At 41.6% G+C, this 26,237-nt stretch overlaps 1 protein-coding gene and 1 pseudogene across 1 annotated transcript in view; one reads left to right on the top strand and one right to left on the bottom strand.

The window, feature by feature from the left end:
• Nudcd3 (NudC domain containing 3) overlaps positions 1 to 26,237 on the top strand; it is a 108,208-nt gene that overhangs the window by 41,508 nt on the left and 40,463 nt on the right. The window lies entirely within an intron of this gene.
• LOC114095161 (V-type proton ATPase 16 kDa proteolipid subunit c-like) lies at positions 1,339 to 1,892 on the bottom strand (annotated as a pseudogene).

The following is a 26,237-nucleotide window of genomic DNA, read 5'->3' as shown; positions in this document are numbered from 1 at the left end:
ATACATGGTCAATGTGACAAGTGAATTACAAATATGTAAAAATAAACATTTGCTCTGTCCCTTCTAATTGTGCAGCCAATGACAGTATAGTGTGGATGCATGCACACAGTTTTTAAATTTAGATGTAATTCACATATCTTAAAGGTTACCCTTTATCATGTACAATTGTGCGTTTTTAAGTGTATTTACAGAGTGTGCAACTAACACTGTTATCCAGTTCCAGAACATTTTTATTACTCCAGAAAAACTTCATACATATTTCCTCCCAAACTTTTCAACCTTACACAATCACCAATCTATTTTGCCTTTATAGATTTGCCAATTCTGGGTTTCATATAAATGTAATAATATGTGGCCTTTTGTGTCTGACTTCTTCACTTAATAGAATGTTTTTAGAGTTTATCCATTCTGTAGCACATACCTGTGCTTTGTTCCTTTTATTGGTTGAATAATCTTTTGATGTATGGATATTCCCAATTTTGTTCATTTATTCACCATTTGAATTGGCTCTTAGGAGTATGGTGTTATAAATATTCGTATACAAGCTTTTATGTAGACATATTTTTATGTAGGCATATTTTCATTTGTTTTGGGTATATTCTTTGGAGTGTAATTGCTGGGCCATTTTGAGTAACTGCTAGAGTGGTGTTTTATGAGATATGCTTCCATATCCTCACCAACACTTGTTATCCTTTTAAAAAAATTTTTTAGTTGTCAATGAACCTTTTTTTTTTTTTTTAACTTGTTTATATGTGGTGGTGAGGATTGAACTCAGTCCTTTCACATGTGCGAGGCAAGCCCTCTGCCACTGAGCTACAGCACCAGCCCCGTTATCTATCTTTTTGATTATAGCTATTCTAGTGAGTATGAACTGGAATCTTGGTATCTCATCATGATTTCCCCCCCACCCCAAATCCGAAAACTTTATTGTACACAGCTTGGAGCCAGGGCCTGGTGGCTGACCTTTTGCCTCCAACCCTGGGCACTGGGCACAGGGGGCAGTTCCATCCAAGGAGTCTTGGCAAGGGGAACCCCACAAGGCAGCACTCTACCTAAAGGGTACTATATAGTTGGGAGATAAGGGTTGCTCCACAACTGACAATTCTACTTCATCCTTTTACACAGAGCACTCTGGGGCAGTGTGTGTGTGTGTGTGTGTGTGCAGGGATGGAGGCTGGCATTCTCACTGGTGGGGCCTGGATGGGAGATTAGTGGGCCCAATGTCCACAGCACAGGGCGGAAGGGGCCATTGCCAGTGCATCTGTGTCAGCCTGTTAGCTCTGGAATGAGGAGGGGGTGATCTTTACATCGTGTTCTGTGGCTGGTGAGTTTGAGAGGCTACTTTGTGGAAAGTATGAGGGCCATGATGAGACCTTAGAGGACAAGCACCTCAGTGAAGATTAGGATCAGGATCATGCCCACAAACAGTCAGGGCTGCTGGGCAGTGCCCTGAACACCAGCATCCCCCACAATACCAATGGCAAAGCCAGCTGCCAGGCCGCTGAGGCCCACACTCTGGCCTGCACCCAGCTGGAGTAAACTCCTGTAGAGGTGCATACCATCATTCAGGGAGTTGGCAATGAGGACTGCCACCACCAGGCCATAGATGGCAAAGATCCCAGCCAAGAACACAGGGTGATGGACTTCATGATCCTCTCTGGCTTCATGACTTACACAGCTGCGATGCCGGTGCCACTCTTGGGCATGCAATAGGTGGCACCCAGGGCACTGAAGATCATGGCTGACGAGGCGCTGGTGATCTTGAAGAAGAAGAACGACGCATACTCAGGGTTGTTCTTGGTCTCGACATGTTGGGCGGGGACAAGCTCAGCGGGCTGCAGCTGGGTAAGAACAGCCGGCCAACCAGGGGGTGCAGAGGTGAGCACAGGCATCTTTTTCTTGTTCCTGGGTCTTCAGGGAGGAAGCTTTCAGTCTCTCACCATTGAGGGTGAGGCAAGCTGTGGTCTTTATTCTTTGTTTGCTTTAATCATTTGGTTGAGAACATCCTTTAGTATCCTCATAAGAAAGTAACTATGAGAAAGAAAGTTTTTGAGACCTCATTTAGTTCTACTCATCTTTCTGATTTTCCTGGAAGAGAGGGCTTCTTGGGACATGGGAGTTTTAATTTAAAACCAAGTCAGTTCTTAGCAAATGGTTTGTCTAGGATAGGTGCAGTTCTGGGTAAGTTATAAAGAAAAGAGGTTTATTCGGGTTTATAGTTCTGATTCAAGGTCAGGGGTCCACATCTGTTGATAGCTTCTTGTTGACAGAGTTCTGAGATGGTTCAGGTGAAAAGGAATACATGGAGACCTACCCAAACTGGCTTTTATAGCAGACCCATTCTCAATATAACCTATTAACCCATTAACCTATTAATCACGTGAATGGAGTAGTCATTCATATAGACAGAACCCTGATCACTTTGTCCTACCTCTTAATTTTAAATTTCGTAATGGGGAATAAATTTTAACATGAGTTTTGGAAGGGACAAACAATATTCAAACCATAGCTGGGACTGATGGTTCCAGGCAAATTAGGGTGAGCTGGTCACACTGCCACATGCCTGAATGTATACATCACTGATAATTGAATATTAAGTTGAAAATATTCCCTGCATTGCTCTGCTTTCTTCTGGCTTATTGCATGGCTCTTAGGTAGCTGATACATTTCTGATTTTGCTCTTGGTATAATATGTACTTCTTTACTCTCTATAAGCTCTTATTTCTTCCTGCATTCAGTGTTGTAAAAGTACATTATGCTTTATCTGAGTTTGGCTCTAATTTAATCCTATGTACTGGGTGCTTGCTGAGTTTTTAGCTACCGAGTCTTGTCATTTATCTCTGAATTTATAGATTCCCTTAAATTCATGTAATTTCCTTCCCTTTATTTTCTGTCTAGATCTTCTGTAATTATGGAATTGGTTCACTAGTTCTTTTATTCCCCTTTTTCCTCTTATATTCTGTGTCTCTGACTTTTTTGCTCTTTTTCCTGGAAACCCATACATGATTTCCTCAACTGTGTATTCTAGTCCTCACATGAAGTTTTGTTTTTTTCTTTGCTATCATTCTTAGTTTCCAAAAGCTCCCCCCCCCCCCCCCCCGGAAGTGATTCTTATTATTGTTTACATGATATTGTGTTCTAGTTTCAAGGGTGCAATGTTGCATTGTTGAGAAGATGGACATACAGACACACTCAACATTGCTCTCACAGCTCTCTCACCCTTACACAGTGTTCTCACATAAGACCTCTCACATGTGTTCACACATGCACTCACACACATGCACACACACAAATGTATGCTCTTATACACTTATTATACACCAAAAGGATTGGGAGGGAAGGAGAGGGGAAAGGCTAGCTACAGGGAGCATGGCTGGGAGTGTTGCTGGAATCCCAGGCCAGGAGCAGGGAGCTGATGTCAGGGATTCTCAATATACCAGGTACATATAGTATGGCAGTATGGTCACTTGTCCCCAAAGAAAACGAAATGGCAAGAGTAATGGTGAAGTAGGAAAGGAATTTAATATTCAGTATTGCCATACTGGGAAGACAAAAGGGAACCAAACATCCTCAGCCCTGTTTTAGGGGTATTGACGTGAGCTTCAGGTTTGGGAGGAATTGGGGAAGGGGGCAAGAGAGATGTATAGTTAAAAGGTCTTGATCAAATTTGGTCAGATTGATGATAGGTCTGATTCTGTGAAGTCCTGGAGAAGTTACTGCTTGAGGAGACAATTTTGTTCCCATCACGAGATGATTGCTTCTACTTAGTGGGGAAACAGCCTCAGTTCTCTTATAGGGTAATTGCTTCCACTGGGTGGGTGGGGGCATTCAGGGGTGATCTGCCTGTAGGGCTTGCTTTTCTTAAAATCCAAGGTGACTGCAGGAGAGAATGACTTAGAGAAAAGGACAACAGAAAGGCAGGATGGAGTTAGTTCCTTTAGGTTTAGGACAGTGACTGGGAACTTACAGTTGCTACTCCAGTGACCTGAAACAGGACGCTGTAAAACCGGACAGTTGACAATTTTCTGACTATGATGTCCCTGCAAATCTTGAAAATACCTTAGTTATTTCCTATCTGGTGTCTTCAGCCTTAAAGGAAAATGAGAGAGGTAGGTAAATTTTAAGGCGAATCAATCTTGTATTACCAGTTTTTAGACAGACACTCCTTAAATGATTGACATTTCTATGTGCAGAGTTGAGCAGGAATCTCACCCAAAGTTTAAGATAGAAAGGAGATTGGTAACACAATGGAGGCAGAGATGTCAAGTTTTTATTCTGCTTTTAGTTACCCCATTGGACATTGCAGGGCTAAAACAGTGCTTTTTAGCAAAGCAGCCTATAAGTCCCTGTTATAGGAGGTGGCTATCCTGGCCCAGGCTGGTGGAGAGATGTGAGTTGGGGTATGGACAGTGATGGGAAGGAGGGCTTGAGGGATATAGGAACACATAGAAAGATAATCCTGGTCCCTAGTATCCTTGTTCTTCAGGCAGATAGGAGATGTGTGTCTGTTTTCAGCTAGGAGAGGATGGTTGGAGATATAAATGGAAGATTCCAGTGGACAGTTGGCAGTGGGTTCTGAAGTTCTGGGAAATAAACAGATATTTGAGCTAGAGTTGGGAGTTATCATCTTAAAAGTGGTTGTGGCCATGGCAGTGAGATGTCCCTGAAGGGAGTGAGGAGAGCAAAGGTCAGTACTAAGGTGAGGGAGGTCTATAAGGGGTAGGAGGTGGCTGAGAAGAGTAGCTGTAGAAGAGGATAGGACAGATTGAAGGTGAGTCTGGAGGTTTCTGCATCAGAGATTTAATAGGAAAGACCTATTAAGGCCTCAGTGACCTGAGGCTAAAGAATTGGAAGGAGAGGGCAGAGGTGGTGGCAGACCTCATTGGAGGAGAATGCTGGTTTTAGTGGTTATTTGCCTTGGGTAGGAAGCAGGTGAAAGGAGTCAAATTCATTTGATCAACAGTAATGTGACCAAACCTGAGATGGAGAATACATTTTATTCATGTGCTCTTTGCAAATTTTTGGAGGTGGGAGTTTTGTTCTCTACATTTAAAGATGTTTGGCAGTCCCAGCCTCTTGGTGTTGGGGTGTTCATACTCCTGCGCACCGCCTTTCCTTTTGCACATGGTCTTGTGGGTGTTAGATGTTGCCTGGGTATGTCCTTGCTGGATAGGTGTGCTGCTGTTCAGAGCCACAGAGGCCTTGCCAGTCTTAGCACCATCTTAACACTTATCATGGTGTTAGATTTATAGTTATAGGGACAGTAAAGTCCAGAAGGAAATTCTTCATAGTGACTTAGTGAGCTTATCTTCCCAGGGCCCACCATGGGGTTCGTTCTATAGAGCTTTTTTAAAAAAATCACTTCTTCCCAGCAGTCTGTACTATTATGCAGAACCTTGCTGTGCCTCTATAATAGTCATTGAGTTCTTGGACTGGGAAAGGAATGCCACTTTAACCCCACAGCTGGTTCTTTCTCAAAGCTGCCCAGAACAGCAAAAGTGGTGGGATTCAGCACATGAAGGACTTAAGAGTTCAGTGAGTCTGCATTCGTGGCCTCAGACATCAACCGTTTGTATGTGAGTTCTCCCTTAGAGGAGCCACAGGGCAGCCAAATGGCTAGTTCTGCTGCCTGGTCAGTCTCTCTGTCTGCCCTTCCTGCTCCTTCTGACTCGATTATATTAATCAAACCATTCATAGCAAAGGAGTGACATTACAACCTTGCTTGTCTGCTCCCTAAAACATTAAGGAGAAGGAGGTACAGAGGCAACGTTATGAGCCTTTGCCTGGCTGCAGCCGGCTCCTGTTCTTTTGTTGACTTCCTGGGTTTTGTGCCACCCCAGGAGGAAGCTCCTTCAAGCTGTCTTGACAGTGTGGGGCTGTCTTCATTGTCCTGGTGGAGTGCTGTGCCTCTATCATCTCTATACCTGGTCTTGACTTCTTACCTTAGTCATAGAGCCTTTTTTGTCTTTGGAACCTTCTTACCCCTGTCTCAGGGAGTCTGCCCTCACTCTGGTTCTTACTTAGTTTTGAGCCATACTACTCAAAATTTTGTGTCATCCATATGGTACAGGAAAGGCATTTTTCTCCTCATCAGTGATACTTTCTCTCCCCTGGGCCTTTTCTCCTTCTCCTTAGATACTTTTCCTGCACAAAGAGATGTTATGCTGAAATCCACAGTGCATACTTTTGTGTTCTTTCTTTTGGGGTGACTCTGTTAGCTGTCACAGATACTGCTCTGACTTCCTTTCCCCTTTCTGTCCTTCCTCTTTGCCCACCTTCTTTTCAATTTAGCCTGTTTTATTTTCTTATGTATTATATACTAAGTTGCCTGTCTTTGTAGTATAATAATTAGGTAAGTTATGATGTGTATACATGCATAAGAAACCATTGCCCGAGAGTCTCCATGTGCTCCCTCTGTGGCTGGCTTCCTTCATGTTCATCCTTAGGTTACCATTTATTTGCTTTCTGTCACAACAAATTAGTTTATGTATTCTAGAATTGTGAGGTAGAATCATAAGAATGCACCTTTAAAAAAGTTAGTTTTAAAAAATGGTGGTAAGATACATAGCACATAAAATTTACCATTTTAGCCAATTTTAAATGTACCATTCAATGGCATTAAGTACATTCACATTGTTGTGCAACTGTCACCAACATCCATCTCCAGAATTCTTTCATCCTCCCAAATTCAAACTGTCCCCACTAAACAGCACCTCACTTCCCTGCCCAGTCCCTAGCAGTCCCCATTCTGTCTGTGTGAATTTGATTACTCAATCATACAGTGCCTTTTTGTGACTGGCTTATTTTGCCTTGTGTAATATCTTCAGGGTTCATCCATGCATCAGAATTTTCTTTCCTTTTAAATCTGAATAATATTCTATTGTATGGATAGACTATGTTTTGTTTATCCATTTATCCATTGATGGATATTGGGTGCTTCCATCTTTCAGTTGCTATGAATAATGCTGCTATGAATATGAGTGTACAAATATTTCTTCAAAGTATATACTTTTCTTGGGTTTGGTTTCTTTCAGGATAATTATTTTGAGATTCAACCATGTTATATATAACAGTGATTCATTTTTTTAAACATTTATTTTTTAGTTGTAGGTGAACACAATACCTTTATTTTATTTTTTATGTGGTGCTGATGATCAAACCCAGTGCCTCACGCATGCTAGGCAAGCTCTACCACTGAGCCACACCCTTGCTCAGTGATTTATTTTTATTGGCTTGTTCTTGTTGTTCTCTATCCACTTGTCTGTTGGTTGTTACAAAGCTGTGAAGGAACATTTGTGTACAAATCTGTGTGGATGGATGCTTCATTTCTTTGTGAATAACCTAGGAGGGGAGGCTCTGCCCAGGGCATATGCCACCACCCACCAGCATTTTAGGGTTTCAGTGGCTTCTCATCCTAATCGCATTTGATGTTTAAGTCTTTTTAACTTTAGACATTCTCATAGGTGCACAGTGGTATTTCATTGTGGTTTGAATTTGCATTTCTCTAATAAGCAATGATAGTGCAGTTCTTTATACCTTCTTTGGTGATGTGTCTGTTCAAATCTTTTGTCTATTTTTAAAAATTGGGTTGTTCATTTTCTTTCTAAGTTTTGAGAGTTCTCTGTATATTCTAGATATGAATACTTTATTAGATATATAATTTGCAAATATTTCCTCCTGTCTTTGGGTTGTCTTTTCATTCTCTTAACATTGCCTCTGTTTTTGGTGGTGTTAGGGATCAAACTCAGGGCCTTGTGCACATTAAACATATACTTTACCACGAAGCTACACCCCCCAGCCCCAAATTGCCTTTTGAACAACAAGTCTTTTGATGTCATTCAAAATATCAATTTGTTCTTTTATGGATCACATTTTTTGGTGTTGTATTTAGGAAATCTTTGCCTAATACAAAGTCACAAATATTTCCTTCATTTTTTCTATGAGAAGTTTTATAGTCTCAGATTTTGAATTATTTTTAGTGTATGGTGCATGGTGTGGCTTAAAGTTCATCTCTGTATAAGGATGTTCAGTTGGGCCAGTATCATTTATTGAAATGACTGTCCTTCTTTCCTGAACTTTTGTTTTTTGATGCTACGGATTGAACCTAGGACTACCACTGAGCTACACCTTTAGTTCCTAATCACTGAACTCTGTGTGTGTTTGTGTGTGTGCACGTGCGCATGTGTGCGTGTATGCGCGTGTAATATTACTGAGCTATATCCCCAACCCCCCCTTTTTTTTTTTTAATTTTTTGTTTTGAGACAGGGTCTTGCTGAGTTGCTGAGCCTGGCCTTGAACTTGCAATCCCCCTGTCTCAGCCTCTCAAGTTGCTCAGATTACAGGCTGGTATCACCAAATGTCCCCCCCCCCCCAATTTCCTTTTGTCATCTATATTTTTGAAGGGTAATCCTTCCTTATCCCACACCTCTCCTCAAGCAAGTTATTCCCTTTTACTTTATCCTGTGTCTTCCTTCTTTGTCCGTGGTTCAGCCCAGTCCTTGTCTCTTACTCTTGTGTTAGCAGTTTGATTTTTGTCTTTTTAAGTTAAAATCTGGCCCTCGGGCTGGGGTTGTGGCTCAGTGGTAGAGCGCGCGCCTTGTGTGTGTGAGGCACTGGGTTCAATCCTCAGCACCACATAAAAATAAATAAAGGTATTATGTCCATCTACAGCTAAAAAAATTTAAAAAAAAAATCTGGCTCTCTCACACTGTGGAATGTTTCTTGGGGCAAGAGTGAGTGACCTTTCTTTAAGTTTTCAAGTTTCTTGATCTCCACATTTGATGCTGTTGACTGCTCTTCCTTGAAATAAGTGTGTTTGGTTTCTGTGCTTTTCTGGTTCTTTTCCTCCCAGTGATTAGTCTTTCAGCCTCTTGGGCTTATCTTCTTTCCACCCCTTAAATGTGGGTGTTCTGGAGATATGTCTGTAATCAGCCCTTGTCTTTCTCCTTGCTGTAATCTCCTCCCTTGGAAAACTTATTCACTTCCAGAGCATGAAACTGCACATCTGTGGCTTTTCTTTGTGTTTGGCCCTATACCTTGGTTGTCCTCATATCCTGCAAATCTAAAGGATCTTCTCTGTGAAGGATCCTACCATTCTCCCCATTGCCCCAGGTCAGCACTGAGTTATGACTTCACTGTGTTTCTCTTGATATCCTGAAAAAAGTGAGCATATCCTTGAGGAGAAAGACCTACAGATCATTTTTCTCTACATCTGTTCTTTTGGAATAAGGATGGGACAGTGAAGGTGGTAGGCAGTCTGTGTCTGGTTCCTGCCTTAGCCAGAACAGGGCTTCTGGTCAGGATGGGTCCATGTGGCTAGGCTTATGCATAATGGGGGGACTCAGGAATCTGTCAGTCAGCTTAGACTAGATTTTACTGTGGAGACAGTTCCCACGTGTCAGCAGAGTCTAATTTCTCTCTGATGTTACTGTCCCCTGTGGTTTGACTACAGTTCTGGAATCAGGGAAGCCAAGAGTCTTCTCAGAGCCACAGCATTAGGAAGTGGAATCATCACCTGTGAATTAAACTTAAGGTGGAATTACATCACACCCACTCTTTCTCAAGTGCCTCTGGCAAATGTTCTGGGACTCTCTGAAGAGCCTTTGGTCAGGTCATCGGTCCCTCTCCATGTCTCTCTTGGGGCAGGCAGGGTCATCTGTCCTGGGGAGTGCCTGTGGGAAGACTGATGGAAAGGCAGCCCATGGCTCCCAGAGGCTTTGCTGATGCTCATGTTCATTGTGTTGCTGTAAACCAGGAATTAACATTAGCTTCTGCCTGTTAGACTCCTAAAAGGACTGGCAGGAGTACAATAAGGAAAAGGAGAGAAACCTATTAAGTGTAAGGATAGTAGAATCTGGAGGTCACATGAACATATCACAGAATGACCACAGTGTGGCAGCGAGTGTTAAGGATCTGACTCCGTCTTCAGTCCCTGAGTCTGCTAGGTGCAGGCAAGGACCTGGTAGACTTCTTGCATCTTGGAGAATATGGGTGAGGGCAGGATTTAGCTCAGTTACCCAGAGTTCACAACCTTTGACTGTTTCTTTAGCCTCTCTAGGAACCTGTTTTGTGGAGATGACAGTCCCCTACAGTTGTGGTGAATCTTACATGTAGTCCTGTGTGCTGAGGCAAAGATACACCTTGCTGGTGGCCTGTCCTTCTTCATCCCCTTGCACTGCTATTATGTATGGGTGGTCCGTGGTATGAACTTGACATCACCAAGGATCTATGGTTATAACAATACCTGAAACTGGATAATTTATACGTAAATCATTTTCTCAATTTTGAAAGTCCAAGATCAAGGTGCTGGCAAGTTGGGTGTTGGTGAGGGCTTCTCTCTGCCTCCAGGATGGCTCCTTGTTGCTTCATTGTCTGAAGGGGAGGAAAACTGTGTCCTTGCATAGTGAAAGGGATGGAAAAGCAAGAAGGCCAAATGCTGGGAGGTGCCTCTTTTATAAGGGCCTTAATCCCATTCATGAAGGAGGAGCCATGATGGCCTAATCACCTCTTATACCATCACATTGTTTCAATACCTGAATTTTGAAGGGGACACATTCAAACCATAGAAGATGACAAATATCATTTAAAGAAGCATTTTTAATGTCTTCATCTGGAGATATTTGGCTTTGGTAAGTGAAGGTCACAGCTGTTGAACATGCCTGGACTGTCCCATGTCAACACTTCCTGATGGACTTTCAGTTCTGCTTATACTAGGCCTGCTCCAGGAAATGAAATACTCTTCGTTGTTAAAGGCTTTTTTTTTAAGCCAAGAACTAATTGCTTTTCCTCTGCAGCCTAAGCAAATGCTCTTTTGTCAAATTTGACTTTATAGCATTTGTTTCATTGAGGCTGTACTTATTGAAAAACTGTATAATTTACTACAAAGATTTCTCAAATGAATTTGATGAATATTGCCAGAAACCAGGTCGGAATTCTAAGATATTGCTTATTTACTTCCTCCCACCCCGTGAGTTTTAGTTAAATCATGCAATTATGTTTGATGGAGTATGCAGTTCTATCATTAAAAAAGGTAACTGTATAAGGATTACTAATTATACATTTGTTAAAGATCTTCCTCTGAAATACATTTAAGGGAGGCAATAAAAAGTGACTGGTGGGTATGTAGCGAGTTAGACAATCTGTCTGTTACCTGGATGTCAAATAGAAATCAAGACAACAAAATACACAGTTACATCCTACATGTTGGAAGGACTCCAGTTGAATGGCCTATGGCCTGGGTCTTTGGGTATCCTAGGCAGATATCCAGCCCTATCAAAACAGGCTTGTCTGGAGGATCTTAGCCCATTTACATGCAGAAGAGGATCAAATTGGCTAACACTGAGACTTTATAAATAGTAGGACTGTTTCTCCAGCCTGTCTTCATTCTGCAGCGCTAAAATTCCCTGGCAGCATGTAACTAATGAGAATGGAAAAGTACTGTTTGCAGAGATTTAAGCTGGCTGACTCGAGTGCTCCCATGGTGCCTTGTCATCAGTGGTTGCATTTGCTGCTCTTGAGGGTGGCCATCCTTTCCATGTTGAGCTGTTATCTCAGGTGATGAAAACAGCAATATTTTACCCAAGACCCCAAAATGGTCTCAGGGAAATCCTCTTTTGTCATTGTGAGAATATGACCACATCTTGCTGAGCAAGAGAAGGATGGGCCAGGACATCCACTTGGACTTGAATAGCTTAGCCTTGTGTTTCAATTTTAGAAAAATTGTACTGAAATTGTCTTAGGCAAGTGTGTAGAATGTCGAGCACACATGAGCTCTGTATAGCTTCTGTAGTGGAGATGCTGTTTCCCCCATTACTGATGAGCAGACAGAGGCTTAGAGCTAGAGATAACTAGTCCAACATTGTACTGCTAGATAGTAGCCAAGCAGGGATTTTGACAAAAGTCTATGCCCTTAAGCACTAAGTGGTGCTGCCTCCTCTTTTCTTTTATTTGGAACTCTTGAGATGTGTATTTCTTTAACCCCCCCCCCCTTTTTTTTTTTAAATAACTCTTTGCCATGGCTTTTCATTTTCTCATTAGGGAATGCATTGCTTCATGGGACTTCACAACAACTCAGAGCTGCTGAACCTAGTTCCCAGCTGCATATATGCCTGTTTGTGTTGTGTTAATCTGGCCAGATACACCTTCCATTGTGCACACCTGTGGGGATATACACAATCACCCCTTCACCCTTCCAAGAAGCAGTCAGTGTGGAGAAACCTTTAGAGACTTTCCAAAGAAGATGGTATTGGAAGTTAACAGATTGAGAAGGGAAAAGCACCCAGCCAGAAGGAATAACCTGTGCAAATAAATGATGGCATTAAAGTAATGTTAACATTTCTGTATTCCTGGGGGAAGAGAATGAAAGGAACCATACTTTCATTTGCACACTGTGAAGACCCAGATACATGCTAAAGAATTGGAGTTTTGACTTTAGAAAGTAGAAACACCAGTGGTCTATAACTCAAGACTGTTGTGTTTTGGTTCTTTAGGAAGTTAGCAGGTAGTAGGCAGAGTGGATAATGGACCAGGAAAGATATACATCAGGAAGCTACTGTAGGGCTCAGGGTTATTTGTGCAAGTCACAGGGATTTTATGTTCTTTGGAGCTTGCAGGGCAGCAGGAAAGGTTGGTCAAAAGCAACCAGGTGGCAGTGCATGTGGTGGTTGGGAGAGAAGGAAAGCCCGGGAAGTCCAGGGGTAAGGGCATTGATATCAGATGTTTTAGCAGTATCAGCTGGACAGAAGTTATAAGAAGACAGGTTTGGATTTGAGGCTTGGAAGTCCCTAGTGATGAGCAGAGAGGTGTGGTGGAAGGTAGGGTGAGGAGAACATGACTCAGGATCTTTAGTTGGAAAAAATAAGGAAAAAGGTAGTGCAGGCCTGAACAGAGGATGATTTAAGAAGAGTTGTGAATCCTTTTGTTTGATTTTAGGGAAGGGTGAGTTATGAGTGTATGAAGAGCATGATGATCTTAGAGACAAAGGGATATTGATGTACAGGACTGCTAGAGGTGGGAGCAGGAACCCTTCACAGGCCCACAGGACTCAGCATTAGTATTAGGAATGCTTAGTAATCGAAGCCAAACTGTGTTTCTACAAATGTTCAAAATTAGGATTCTGTCAAAGTAATTTTTCTCTTTACAAAAAAGGATTAACCCTAAGATTCCATTGAATAGCAAATTCCTGAGTTTGTTGGCATTTTCTTTTTGCAAATCTATAGTTATATCCTGCATAATGATGATGGTCTTATAAGATTATAATAAGGCTGAAAAATTCCTAACACATAGTGAATGTATGGCTGAAGAAGAGGCAAGGGAAAAGGAAAGTACAGGAGAAGAAAAAGAAGAACCTCTAAGAAAATTCATAGAGGAGGGTTTAGCAGAAGCTTTTGCAGACTTCAACAAGCTGCTATTTGAAAACATGGCCCCAACACCCAAAGGTTTTCATTACTAGAGAAGAATGTTGATGGTTTATTATCTGCTTATAGCAAATCTATGATGCTGAAAAGAAACCAGGCAAACTCCTATGGACATATTTCTGAAAAGAGTGCCACCTCAAGAAGAGCCTCAGGGACATCTTTCAGGAGGAATTCCCAAAGAAGATGTTGTTACCATAGGAAATGGGATATAGGAAGGTCTATTCTGAAGACCTTTCATTGGGACAAGATGGTGGAAGTAGAAGACAGTTATAACGATCATCATCCTGACCTTATATAGGATTAGGCTAATGTGTGTGTTTGTGTCATAGTTTTTAACAAAAAAAAAAATTCAAAATATAAAAAGAAAATTTAAATACTTAAAAACAGATAAAAGGCTACTGAATAAGGATACTAATATACAATATTACATTACTTTTGGAGATCTGTATAATGTGTTTGTGTTTTAAGCTAAACGTTATTATAAGAGTCAAAAAGTTTTTATAAAAAATTAATTTTATAAAGTTACAGTAAACCAAAGTTAATTTATTATTGAAGAAAAAATTAATAAACGATGTAGCCTAAGTGTACAGTGTTTATATAGTCTAGTAACATCCTAGGCCTGCACATTCACTCACCACTCACTCACGTACTCACCAGAGCAACTTCCAGTCTGCAAGCTGCATTCAGGGTGAGTGCCCTAGAGAGGTGTACCACTCTAAATCTTTTGTACTGTCTTTTTACTGTACCTTTTCTATGTTTAGATATGTTAAGATATACAAATACCACTGTTATAGTTGCCTATAGTATAGTTTTGTAGCTTAAGACCAATAAGCGGTATGGCTTAGATATATTGTAGGTTTTACCATCTAGGTTTGTATGAGTACACTCCACAATGTTCACACCACAGAAAGATGCATTTTTAAACATTCTTTTGTTTAGCATCTTGTGACTATTTGTCAGTACCTGTTATGGTTTAGATATTAGGTGCTCCTCAAAAGCTCATGTGTGAGACAATTCTAGGGGATTTAGAAGTGAAATGATTGGGTTATTCCTATTAATCTGCTGATAGGGATTAACTGGGTAGTAACTATAGGCAGGTAGGGTGTGGCTGGAGGAAGTGGGTCGCTGGGAGTGTGCCTTTGGGGTATATATTTAGTCCCCAGTGAGTGGGGCTTAGTCTGTCTCTCTTTCTCTCAGCTTCCTTATTGTCATGTCCTGAGCTGTTATCCTCCTCCACACCCTTTTGGCACAGTGTTGTGCCTCACTTCAGGCCCAGAGCAATGGAGTTAGCCATCTATGGACCGAGACTTCTAAACCATGAGCCCCCTAAAACTCCAACTCCTCTAAAAACTGTTCTTATCCTTTGGTCACAGTGGTGAAAAAGCTGACTCAAACAGTGCTATATCTGTACAAAGATCTTTAGGGATTGGGCAGTTTATTCCATTCGTGACAGTTTTCTGTTCTTTACATGTACTTTCCCCAGATCTGGGGCATGTGGGTGGGGAGAGCAAAAGTTGTTTTATATGAGTGACTTCCCAGATAAAAGGTGGTGGTGGGTTACAAAGGAGCTGCTTTACCTCTTTTGGTGGGTCTGGGAATAGGTGATATAACAAGGCAGTGAGGTGAGAAGGTGAAAATAGTGGTTGGAATCCTGTACCTGCAGACACTGACCTGAGCCTTCCTTATTCCACAAACATTGTTCTCAACACGGTAGATTTTCTTTTTATAGAAAAAGTGCTTGTCTCATTTTGTGATAGCTTTTCATCAAGCTGAGATGTATCTAAGTGTGTTGCTCTCAGATGAGTGCACTGGGATGTCACTTGAATAAAATACCATAGATTATATTCTTGCATTTCAGCTGCACAGTTTTATTTACAAACACAAGCATTTCAAGGTATAATGAGAGGAGGCTGGTATTCATAAAGAAGACTGACCTTAAGGTTGATACCTTGTAGGAGAACATGACTGGGCCTTGAGTTGTGGTAGAGACTCTTCACCACTGTCTTTTTTTTTTTTTTTTTTTTTAATATTTTTTTAGATGTAGTTGGACATGATACCTTTATTTATTTTTATGTGGTGCTCAGGATTGAACCCAAGGCCTTGCAAGAGCACTCTACTGCTGAGCCACAACCCCAGCCTCCTCAACACTGTCTTGAACAGAAGCCAGGCTCCAGATCCTTACCAGGACAGTTGAGGACATTGAATTAAACAGCATCCAGTCCTTAGAATTCCAGAGATGTTTTTGTAAATTAGAAACAAAACTCAGAGTTTGGTTTACTTTTAACTTGTTTAATAATGTCCTAGGAATCCTGTTAAAGGAAACAAACAGAATGTCTTCTAGAAAATTAGTATGCAGTTTTATTGCTCTTATTTTGTAAGTTCTGTTTTTTATATTGACTGTCCCAGTTGTATGCAAGGTATGTTGCAAACTGTGCTAGATGTATTTTGTTCTCTTTTCTAGAAGATTGTAATCTCATATGGGGCTTGCATGACAATTATAAATAATCCCATGTGGCTGTATTGGTTAGTGTAAAATGAACCAGTGAAAAAATGACTGCTCTCTATGTTTTGAATAAAATGTGATATTTAATGTCATGATGTTGAGTGAGAAGGAGCTGTAAAGAAAAGGGAAAAATCCCTGCCCCACTCTCTCTTTTAGTTAAGAAGGAAGTTCAGTTTTGATAGAGACTTGAAGGCAAGAGGACAAATGAGCTGAGACAGGAGCAGATGGGCAAGTCAAGGTAAACTTGAGTCTAGTTCCTGCCATCACCCACACTTGGTTTCTAGAGTCCTTGGTTCTGTCACTTGTTTCCCAGGTGTACATCCCATACCCGACATACATTCTTAAACCCTCAGGCTTGTACCATTTCTATAGACTGGTGCCCCCAGACACCCTCCAGATCCACAATCTTTAGCATTCTGCTGCCCACTCTCCACATGTCAATTGTACAGTGACTTTTTAAAAACAATCAAATAATGTTACTCCATTTCAACCCTACAGTGACTTATGATCACTTTGTGATTAAATTCTGAGTTCTGATTTAGAAAGTCCTGTACTGATATCACGTGGTATGACAGCCTCTTCTTTGGATCATAATAATATTAATAATATTGGTAATCCACATTGATAAGATTATTATTTGGATGTGAACAGAGATGATGGCAGCTGACACTCTTAAGTCAGATGCTGTTCTGAGAACTTTGTATCTACGTACTCATTAACCCAGTAGCAGTTTTGGGACTGGCACTCATACAACCCCATTTTACAGGTATGGAAATGGAGGCATGAACCTACAGTCACAGTGGGTTTGTAGAGAGCTGGGTCCCATGTTGTCACTATAGCAACCAGGGGTTTTGAGGTGCCACTTTGTGGCTTTCAATTGACTGTGAGTTTGTGAGTTCTACTTTATTTCCTCATGTGCCCCTGGCATCTGCAGTAGTGCAGGAACCTGGCAGGTGTTGGGCTAGTGCTTATGGATGGCAGGTGGGGCAATCTTTGATGGGCCAACTGGCTGCAGAACCCTATCCTGGGACCCTGGGATCCCAGCATGGGCAGAGGAGGTTTCTCTTTGGCATTGATGGGTGCAGCCCAAGGCAGTGCCTAGGCAGAATGAGTGGGGCATGGCAAGGCCTTGGGCAGGTTGCTTTCACTCCTCATGCACCCATATTTCAGACAGAATAGATTGGTGCTATTGCTGTGGTAAGCAAAATTGAACAGTGTAAAGCTTATTTTAAGCTCTACAGATTAGGTAACTGTAGGTACTGAAATTCCTTCCAGGATTTGATATTCCCAAGGAAACAAAAGACCATCTCACTATTCCATATTGAAGTAATTTAGGCTTAAAACCCATCATTGCTCTACTATGAGTAAAAGAAACCAACACCCTCCACACACTAACTATTGTGAAAATAGAAGTTGGTTATTTATGGAACGCCCTGTTGGAAGATCGCTAACAATTTCGCCCCCAAAAACAGCAGGAGCAGAAATAACCACCTTCTAGATAAAGCAAACGGAAAGACATTGCCAGCACTTGCTATGTCAAGTGCCATGAACAATGGCAGCCAGCGGGGAGTTATGCAGAGAGAAAAAGCCTTTCTATTTGCTTTTCAGAATTGGTGGGACTGGGGAAATATGGGAGGCAAAGGAGGAAAAGAGTAAATACAGTAATCTTGAGTTAAAAGTGATGCTAAATCTTTCTGCTTGGAACTGTGACTCAGTATCCAGGACTGAAATCTAATTGACCAACTCCAGTCTTATTAATTACACAGAAGAAGAGCATGCCCCTCTTAACACTTCACATAGGGTGCATGATGTCAACACACGTTAGTACAAGTTAGCCTGGATCATGTGACCAAGGCCTGTCTACAGGTTCCTGCACCATCACTTGATGTATTCCTATTTTCTTCTTTCTTCACTGGAGTCATTATGTCCAGTCTCATGCCAGGGCATGAAGTTAATCCACCTCCTAGGAGGATGGAAAATTTTCAAGGAATTTATGAGCATGTGTTAAAACTGCCCAGTAACTGATAAATATCTTTGGGTAGATACTTAAAGGTTATGCAAATACCCTGTTTCCCCTTAAACTCCATTGCTCTCAGATTCATTCAATGTTATTACTGTGATAGTATAGCAGCGATTTCCTATTTCCCTAATTCTTCCTACATTTTAAGTTGGTGCTCTTCTGTAAGAAAGAGTTTTGTACCCTTCCTTCCATTCATTTTTTTAAAATTGTAGATGGACACAATACCTTTGTTTTATTTTTATTTTTATATGGTGCTGAGGATTAAACCCAGTGCCTTACATGTGCTAGGCAAACATATGACACTTGATTTTCTGAGTCTAGCATATTTTGCTTAACATGATATAGTCCAGTTCCATCCATTTTCCTGCAAATGAATTTTTGAGGTATTCACTCTTTGAGCAGTGCTTGTAATTGTTGTTTGTTCATTTCTTCACTAGATACTAGATGGTCTCTGACCATGTGACATCCTCCTTGCCTCCTCCTTGCCCCTTCTGTGGTGCAGGAGAAACTGTAGTGCTGTGTGATGAGTTTTCACGGCCAGTGACTTTCAGACTTTGACTGCAACCTGCAGTCATGGTGAGAAATGCATATGACAAGGCTCCCAGGTAACACATACAGGTGGTTTCACAAAACAACTTGCTCTTTTCTCTGTGCTGTGCATCTGCAGGTGTTCACTCCACTTTGTTCAGTTCTAATCCACAGGGAGATTTTATACAAAACACTGTTCTGAGGCATACATCCTCCAATAGTTTATAATTTATAGTCTTATTATTCTAATCCTTTTGTTGTACCGAGGGTAGTGGTCTGGATTAGGACTAGGTGTAGAGGTATGGATTGGGACTAAAGTTGGGGTGAGGGTCTAGATCAGGACTAGGTGAGGCCAGTCTGTGAAACTGATTTGAAGGAGGGATTTACAGGTCTGAGTTGTAAATTGTGGTTGAATTGATGGATCCCATTATAGAGTTGATGGATTTTTGGGAACAGTTGTGCCATGGCCCGAGCTAGAGACTTTGAGACCATGAAGGTGTTTGGATTCTTTTGCAACGCTGCCTTACCCTGCCTCCCTTCTTTGACCCCTGTCTGATGCTGGGCTAAAAGCACTTGTACCTTCCCTACTTTAGAGAAAGATGTTTTTGAGAAATTGTGCTACTGGGGGTTTCAAAAGCTTGAGTGGTAGTAGTTTTCCCTGGCTTTATTTCTCAGTTTGGCTTTTTGGGAGTTGAATTAGTAAAGCTGGTATTAATGTTTCTGATTTTGAATAAGAAAAGAATATTGATTAAAGACTAAGATATAGGGCTGGGGTTTTAAGCAGTTACTATAAAACTAAAAGCAAATTTTCAAAATATGCTTTCTATAATAAATTTTTAATAGTGTGAGTTTCCCTGACTGACCTATAGCAGATAATCTCCTGGACCCTGGTCCCTGGAATGTTGCCTATATAAGTTGAGGGCCTGTTCAGAGTGCAGCAGCCTAGCAGAGGCAATTCAGAGACAAGGGCACAATACAGAAGGTCAACAAAGACAGAAATTGATTCTTTGGACAAAACAAATATTAATATTAAATAGACAAACTTCTGGTAAATCTGGTCAAGAGAAGAAAGAAAAGGGGGTAATGACTCATAATAAATAGAGAAGGAAAAATTATGAGAACATATTCTTGGTAGAAAATGGGTACAACTCCCTTTTAGTTCTTGAGGAAGGAAGGAGTTGTGAGGATATGAAAGTGTTGATGTGAAAGAAAAAATTGGTGCGTTTGATTATATTAAAACAAAGAGCTCGTGTTTAGATATCTTAAAGTGTAATGACAACTTGCAAAGCAGGAGAAGGTCTTAACAAACTATTAAACCAATGAAGAATTCTTACCAAAATATATAAAGAGCACTCACAAAAAAAGGAATTACAAGTAAAACCACAAATGACATGAACGGAATTTCACAGATATAGCCAATAAGCATATGAAGGAGCATCATGAGTAAGCAGATAAAAGTGAGTTAAGACTATACTGAGGGGCTGGGGTTGTGGCTCAGTGGTAGAGTGCTTGTCTAGAATTTGTGAGGCACTGGGTTTGATCCTCAGCACCACATAAAAGTAAATAAAATAAAGGTATTGTGTCCATCTACAACTAAAAAAAAAAAAAAAAAAAAGACTATACTGAGAGCCAGGCTAGTGGCACATGTTACTGCTACTGTTCAGAAGGCTGCAAAGTGGCACATGTTACCGCTACCGCTACTGTTCAGAAGGCTGAGGTAGGAGAATTCCAAGTTTGAGGACAGTTTGGGCAACTTAGCAAGACCCTGTCTCAAAATAAGTAAAAACAATAAAAAGGATTGGGGATGTAGCTAAGTGGTAGAGCACCACTGGGTTCAGTCTCCATTATTGGGGGTGGGGGGTAGGAAGGAAGGCTATACGAGATACTGTTTTATATTTTATAATTGGCAAGGATTTACAAATTCTGACAGTATGAAGCAGGGCTCCTGTGGGTTTGCAGCATTACATTGCAGGTGAAGGTGAGTTGGGGCAGTCCCTTGGAAAACAGTCTGGTATTATCACTTAAAGTTGGACAGGTATACACTTTTGACCCAGCAGTTCTACTCCTACATGTATAGCCAAGACAAATTCTTCATATTTTCAAAAAAGGAGGGAATAGCTAACGAACGCCTACGAAACTTTCGACCTGCTTCATCACTTAGCAACATGTTATGGTTCCTGCTTCATCTTTCTCCCTTCTCCCAGACATTTGTTGGTTTTGTTTTTGATAGAACAAATCCCAAATGTCATATAATTTCACTCATAAGTACTTTAGTAAAAATAAGAACTTAAATTTGATGTAATTATCATAGCTTAAAAGTTTATAATTCCTTAAAATCATCTGATACCTAGTCTGTGTTCGCTTATTCCTGATTGTCTCAAAAATGTCTTTTTGTGGGCTAGGGATGCGGCTCAAGCGGTAGCGCGTTCACCTGGCATGCATGCGGCCCTGGTTCGATCCTCAGCACCACATACAAACAAAGATGTTGTGTCTGCCGAAAACTAAAAAAATAAACATTAAAAAATTCTCTCTCTCATTCTCTCTTTTTAAAAAAAAATGTCTTTTTGTGCTTGTTTTCTTTTTTTTTCCTCCCTCACATGAGCATCTGAGTAAGCTCTAAATACTGAAGTTGGTCACTGGGTCTCTAAGACTCTTAACTTAGATTAATTTCTCTTATCCCATGCCACATATTTGTCAAAGCAATTTGTGACTTTGTCTAGTATAATTTATCAGAATCTGGGTTGATTGGTTGTTGTGTGTTTGTGGTTTTGGTGACCATGTTTTTCTTCCCCTCATCTTTCCTACCAGTTGGTGGTTAAGCCTTTAGGTTTAAATAGATTTTAGGCCCGTGTTTAGAGGCAGAATATCTCCCAGTTAGTGTTTGGCATCTGGCCATCACAGACCTTCTGAGGTTGTTCTGGGTCAGTCCATCAGCAGGTTTCCTATCAGCATTTCACCTGGCGCTTAGCTGTAGAGGAATGTTGCCAACTCATTGTTTTTATCATATATCACAAGATTGTAATTTTTCTCATTCTGTTTTACCTTCTTCATTTATTATTTAGAATTCTCATTTAGGACCTTGACTCTTATAGAATTATGGTTCCTATCAGTTTACTAATGAATTTTTAGAAAAAATTGTACTCTTGCCAAAGCTGTCCCTTGGATTTTTGTTTTATGAACTCATGGACTTTAAATGTACTTTGTGATTCAGTCCACTCTTGACTTTTTATGGTTTTTGATGTATGGATTATATCCTGGTGGAAGCTCCTTGAAATTGGCTCATGTATCCTTCCAACACGACCCTTCAGATCTTTGAGATTTCCTTGCTTGCTGGGAGGATATGCAGCTCAGGCTCTTCCTGTGCATTCTGGCTACCTCTAGAGGAACACGGACCCCTCTTGGTGGATTACCATCATCTTTGAAGTAGGTCAGCTACTGTCCTTGGAAAACTAATCATGGTAGATGCTAAACTGGTGATATCAAGTGTAAAAAACATTACTGATGTTAAATTCTTAGAAAAAGAGGGTCAAGGGTAAGAGCGTGAATTATTGGGCACAATGCATAACGTATCTCTCAAAATGTCTCAGAGGGTCAGGAGTCATCCCTTATTCATACAAATTGCCTTGTGAGTCTTCTGTCCATAGCCAGAGGCTCTCTAATAGGCAAGTACTCAATAATAAGAATAGTGTCATGAGACCCAGTTTTAGCCATTTTACATGATTTATCTCATTTATTCCTCCCACCCACCTTTGAGACAGATACTATTAGTATTTTCATTTTATAGATCAGGGGACCAAAGCATAGAGAGACCCAGTGACCCACTCAAGATAACCTGTTTTTGCACAGAAATGCCAAGCTTAACCAGAGTTTGAATTCCACAGACACATTAGGCATGTGAAATACAATATTTAGGGAAAGCCCTTGACTGCTCAGGGACTGGACTGGCTTGGATACTTTGAATTGTAGGACATTTTGAGACCAGAGTTCATGGTCTGTGGTGGTTGCCACAGTAGCACCAGCAGTAGCAGTAGCGCCTGGCGTGTAGTTGGCTGAGGTGACATGGTGTCCACAGCTTTGGCCTCTTGAGGGGTCACATCACTGTTAATGCAGAAGCATGAACTTAGAAGTAAAGCATGTGTAGCAATGAAAGGAGCTTGTAAAGAAGGGGAGGAAGATCCAAGCAGGAGGTAGAGATGCTGCCCAGCAGAGAGCTGACCTGGAAGAGTTGCAGGAGAGCTGCTTGGGAAGCTGGATGGGAAGCATGGAGTGATGACCCAGTCTGACCCCATCCCTTTGTAAGAGAGAAAGTTGAAGGTATATAAGTATAGGCTGTGTCCTAGGCTGCATCTGTGTTGCTAGGACAGGGGTACGCATGGCAACTGGGAGGCCAGGGCCAGAGTGTAAACATCACATGTCATGTTAGGGGATTGAGAGTAGCACACAAGGATGAATATGTGGAGTGGACACTCCAAGAAGGTGAGACCAAAAAAAAAAAAAAAACAGGACATGGGCCAGGCAGGTGACAAGTAGGAGGCTTCAGGAGCAGGGCAGTGGGCCATAGGGTGGGCCTTCTTTATAATACTTCAGAAATAAAGAATCCCGGAAGAAAAGTCATTATATTTTCACCAGGTGGAAAAGATTTTGTTAAATCTTTGGTTGAGACTAAGCATAGGCAGGAAGAGGTTGACAGAGCGTGGAGGAGGATTCCTTTGTAGGAGCAGAGAAAAAATTGGGGGGAGGAGGAGAAACCATGACAACTAAAACTGTATCTTTAGGGCCTTGCTGAGGTATTAGACTTTGTCTTCAGGCCTATGGGGAACCATAGAAGGTTGTTGAAGACCACATGGTCACAGTGGTAGAAGAAGAGGCCAAGAAAGGCCATGGCTGTGACTCACATTGGGACATGTAGGGTCAGTGAGAAGAGAAGGAATTGTGTGAGAGAGATGGAGAGAGTGAACAGAGAGAATGATCCATTCTCTCTACTGACTGCCTTGTACCCATGGCATGCACCTGCTGCAGGCATGCACACCACACATGTATAATTTGTATGCACACAGCACACTCACATGTGCACATACCACGTTTAGACATACACTGTCAGTCTGCTGGGGAGTCTGTAAAAATATTCCATAGACTGGGTGGCTTATAAACAACAGACAGTTATTTCTCACAGTTTTGGTGGCTGAAAGTTCAAGATCAAGTTGCTGGCAGATGCAGTGTCTATTCAGAGCATGCTGCTCAATAGATGGTGCCTTTTTTTAAATTTTATTTTTTTATTTTAATTTGTTATATATGACAGTGGAATGCATTACAATTCATATTACACATACAGAGCACATTTTTTCATCTCTCTGGTTGTATACAAAGTATATTTAAACCATTCGTGTCTTTATACATGTACTTAGGGAAATGATGTCCATATCATTCCACCATCTTTTTTAAGTAGATGGTGCCTTTTATGTATCTTCCTTCACATGGTGGAAGGAGGGAGGGATCCCTTTGAGGTGTCTTAATAAGGACATAATCTCACTCGTGAGAGCCCATCTCCATGACTAATCACCTCCACACCTCCTCTCCTACAGACATCACTTTGAGATTGGGGTTCAGTGTGAATTTTGAGGGGACACAAAATTTCAGAGCACATACATATTGTAGTGCTTCTCCTGAAAGTTCAGGGGCAGTGGAGTTCAGGTGGGTGGTGAGGTATGATGTGAGTAGTCAAAGCTGGGGTGACTCAGGGCAACAAGGATAATAGGATGTTATAATTGACAAAGTGGTTGTGGTCTTTGTATCACACGCAGGGTGAGTATGAATGTTTAAAGTGTGGATAGAATTGATTACAAGACATGAAGGAAAGGCTTTTTGGAGGGTAGGAGATGGGCAACAACTCTGTGCTCTGGGATGGGAAGGTGTCAGGCCCAGTTTTCTGCTACTGACATCTTCACTTTGACCATGACTTGGGAGAGCCAACCACTGGTTCCTTCTATCAAATAATAAATGCCTAATGTGAGCTTGAAGGCAGCACTTATGGCCCCATTGAGTTATAAATCCATTGCCAGTTTAGGGCTCCATCTTTCTTGACAAATATCTTCAGGTGAGGGTTTGGCTTCTTTTTGCTCATCGTTTTTTTTTTTTTTTTTTTTTTTTAATATTTATTGTTTAGTTATTGGGAGACACAACATCTTCGTTTGTATGTGGTGCTGAGGATCGAACCCGGGTCGCACAGATGCCAGGCGAGCGCGCTACCTCTTGAGCCACATCCCCAGCCCCTGCTCATCGTTTTTTGTACTTGGCACTAAATGGTACTTGGTGTTCTAAATCCAGAATTTTTTTGTGATCCTTAGGCTTTTAAAAACAAATGGAAGGAGAGAGGACTTTTTGTTCCCATTGGTAGTACTGGGATAGGCTGACTGGGTGGGATGGTTCCCAATCCAAGCACGAGTCCCGTTCCTACATGCTGGCATGACAGCAACTCCTGGCTACAGTGTTGCCTGTACCCACCTCTGCAGGTGACTGTCTCCTGGTTCATCCCAATGCAGAAATGCCCTGGCCTGCTGGGAAGGACTTTCTGCCTGGAAGGGTCTGGCAGTCAGAGACAGGATCTGTGGCCATAGTGCTGGTTGTGGGGTCGGTTCTGCATTTTTCTATTAAGATGTTAAAAATCTTGTTGTCCCAGCTCATCAGTAGTGGGAGCCTCATTGAGACCTGCTCCATAATCTGCAGCCTGGCTGCTGACTCACTGTCTTACTCCCACCTTTGATGCTTAAGCATTGGTGCATTCTCGTACCCGCCTCCTTAGACCCACAGCTGCAGGGGTGGCCAGCAGACTCTCACTTGGTGGGGCCCAGAGCCACCTGCACTTGACAGGACGCTTATTTTTACATACTGTTGGTTGGAAATAATCAGCTTTATTTAAAGAGAATGTGGATTCAGAGTGCTAAAAAAAGCACCCAACAACTTGCTAGGGCTGTTTTAAAAGGAGTGATTCTCTTGTCTCCTTTGGAAGGAAGCTGCAGGACCATGCAAAGGGAACTGAGGATTCAGAGGGAGGATGGGTCAGGTGGGTTATGCATTACCAGAGCTCTCTCCAGGAGTATAGAGCTTTGAGAGCAGGGCATGGGATCAGTCTGACAGATACCCACCAGGCTGAGACTGGCAACCCTTTGTCCTTAGAGGAGCAGAGCCCATGTCACTGCTGGTGGAGTGAATGTCCACTGTGTTGGAGCGGCTGTCCACAGCCCCTCCCTGTTACACTTTCTCCTCTCTAGAGGGCCATCTTCCCCCATCCTCTGCCCTTTCTTTTGAAGGTACTAGGGATCAAACCCAGGGCCTTATATGTGACAGGGAAGTACTATATTGCTGAGCTTCATCCTCAGCCCCTTCTCTCCACTTTTGAGGAGTCTTTATGTTTATTCTCTGATCTCTGTCAAATGCTAAGGCCATGTTGGCTTTCATTGTGTGTGTGTGGATATTTTATTTATGTTTTCATAATTTTGATTAATTTCACAAGGTAACATAGATGTAGGCTATCTGTGAAGGACATCTATTTCCTCCCAGTTCCCAGCTTTAGAGGGTGTTGCTGCTGCCTTTTATTCTTTTGGAGAGTCATTCATTGATGTTCATGTGTGTCCATATTAGATGGGAGCTTAATGCTTCAATTGGAGCTCACATGGGAGGGTCCTGTGGACACTGGTAGCTAGGCAAGTCTCTCTGGCTATCCCTGCTCCTCCTCATCCTGATTCAAGGGACTCTGGGATTGATTCAGGAGGGC

This window comes from Marmota flaviventris, chromosome 1 (genome assembly GCF_047511675.1).
Source record: "Marmota flaviventris isolate mMarFla1 chromosome 1, mMarFla1.hap1, whole genome shotgun sequence".
NCBI classification, from domain to species: domain Eukaryota; kingdom Metazoa; phylum Chordata; class Mammalia; order Rodentia; family Sciuridae; genus Marmota; species Marmota flaviventris.
The sequence above is the reverse complement of the archived record's forward strand: the minus strand, read 5'-3'. Positions and strand labels throughout refer to the sequence as shown.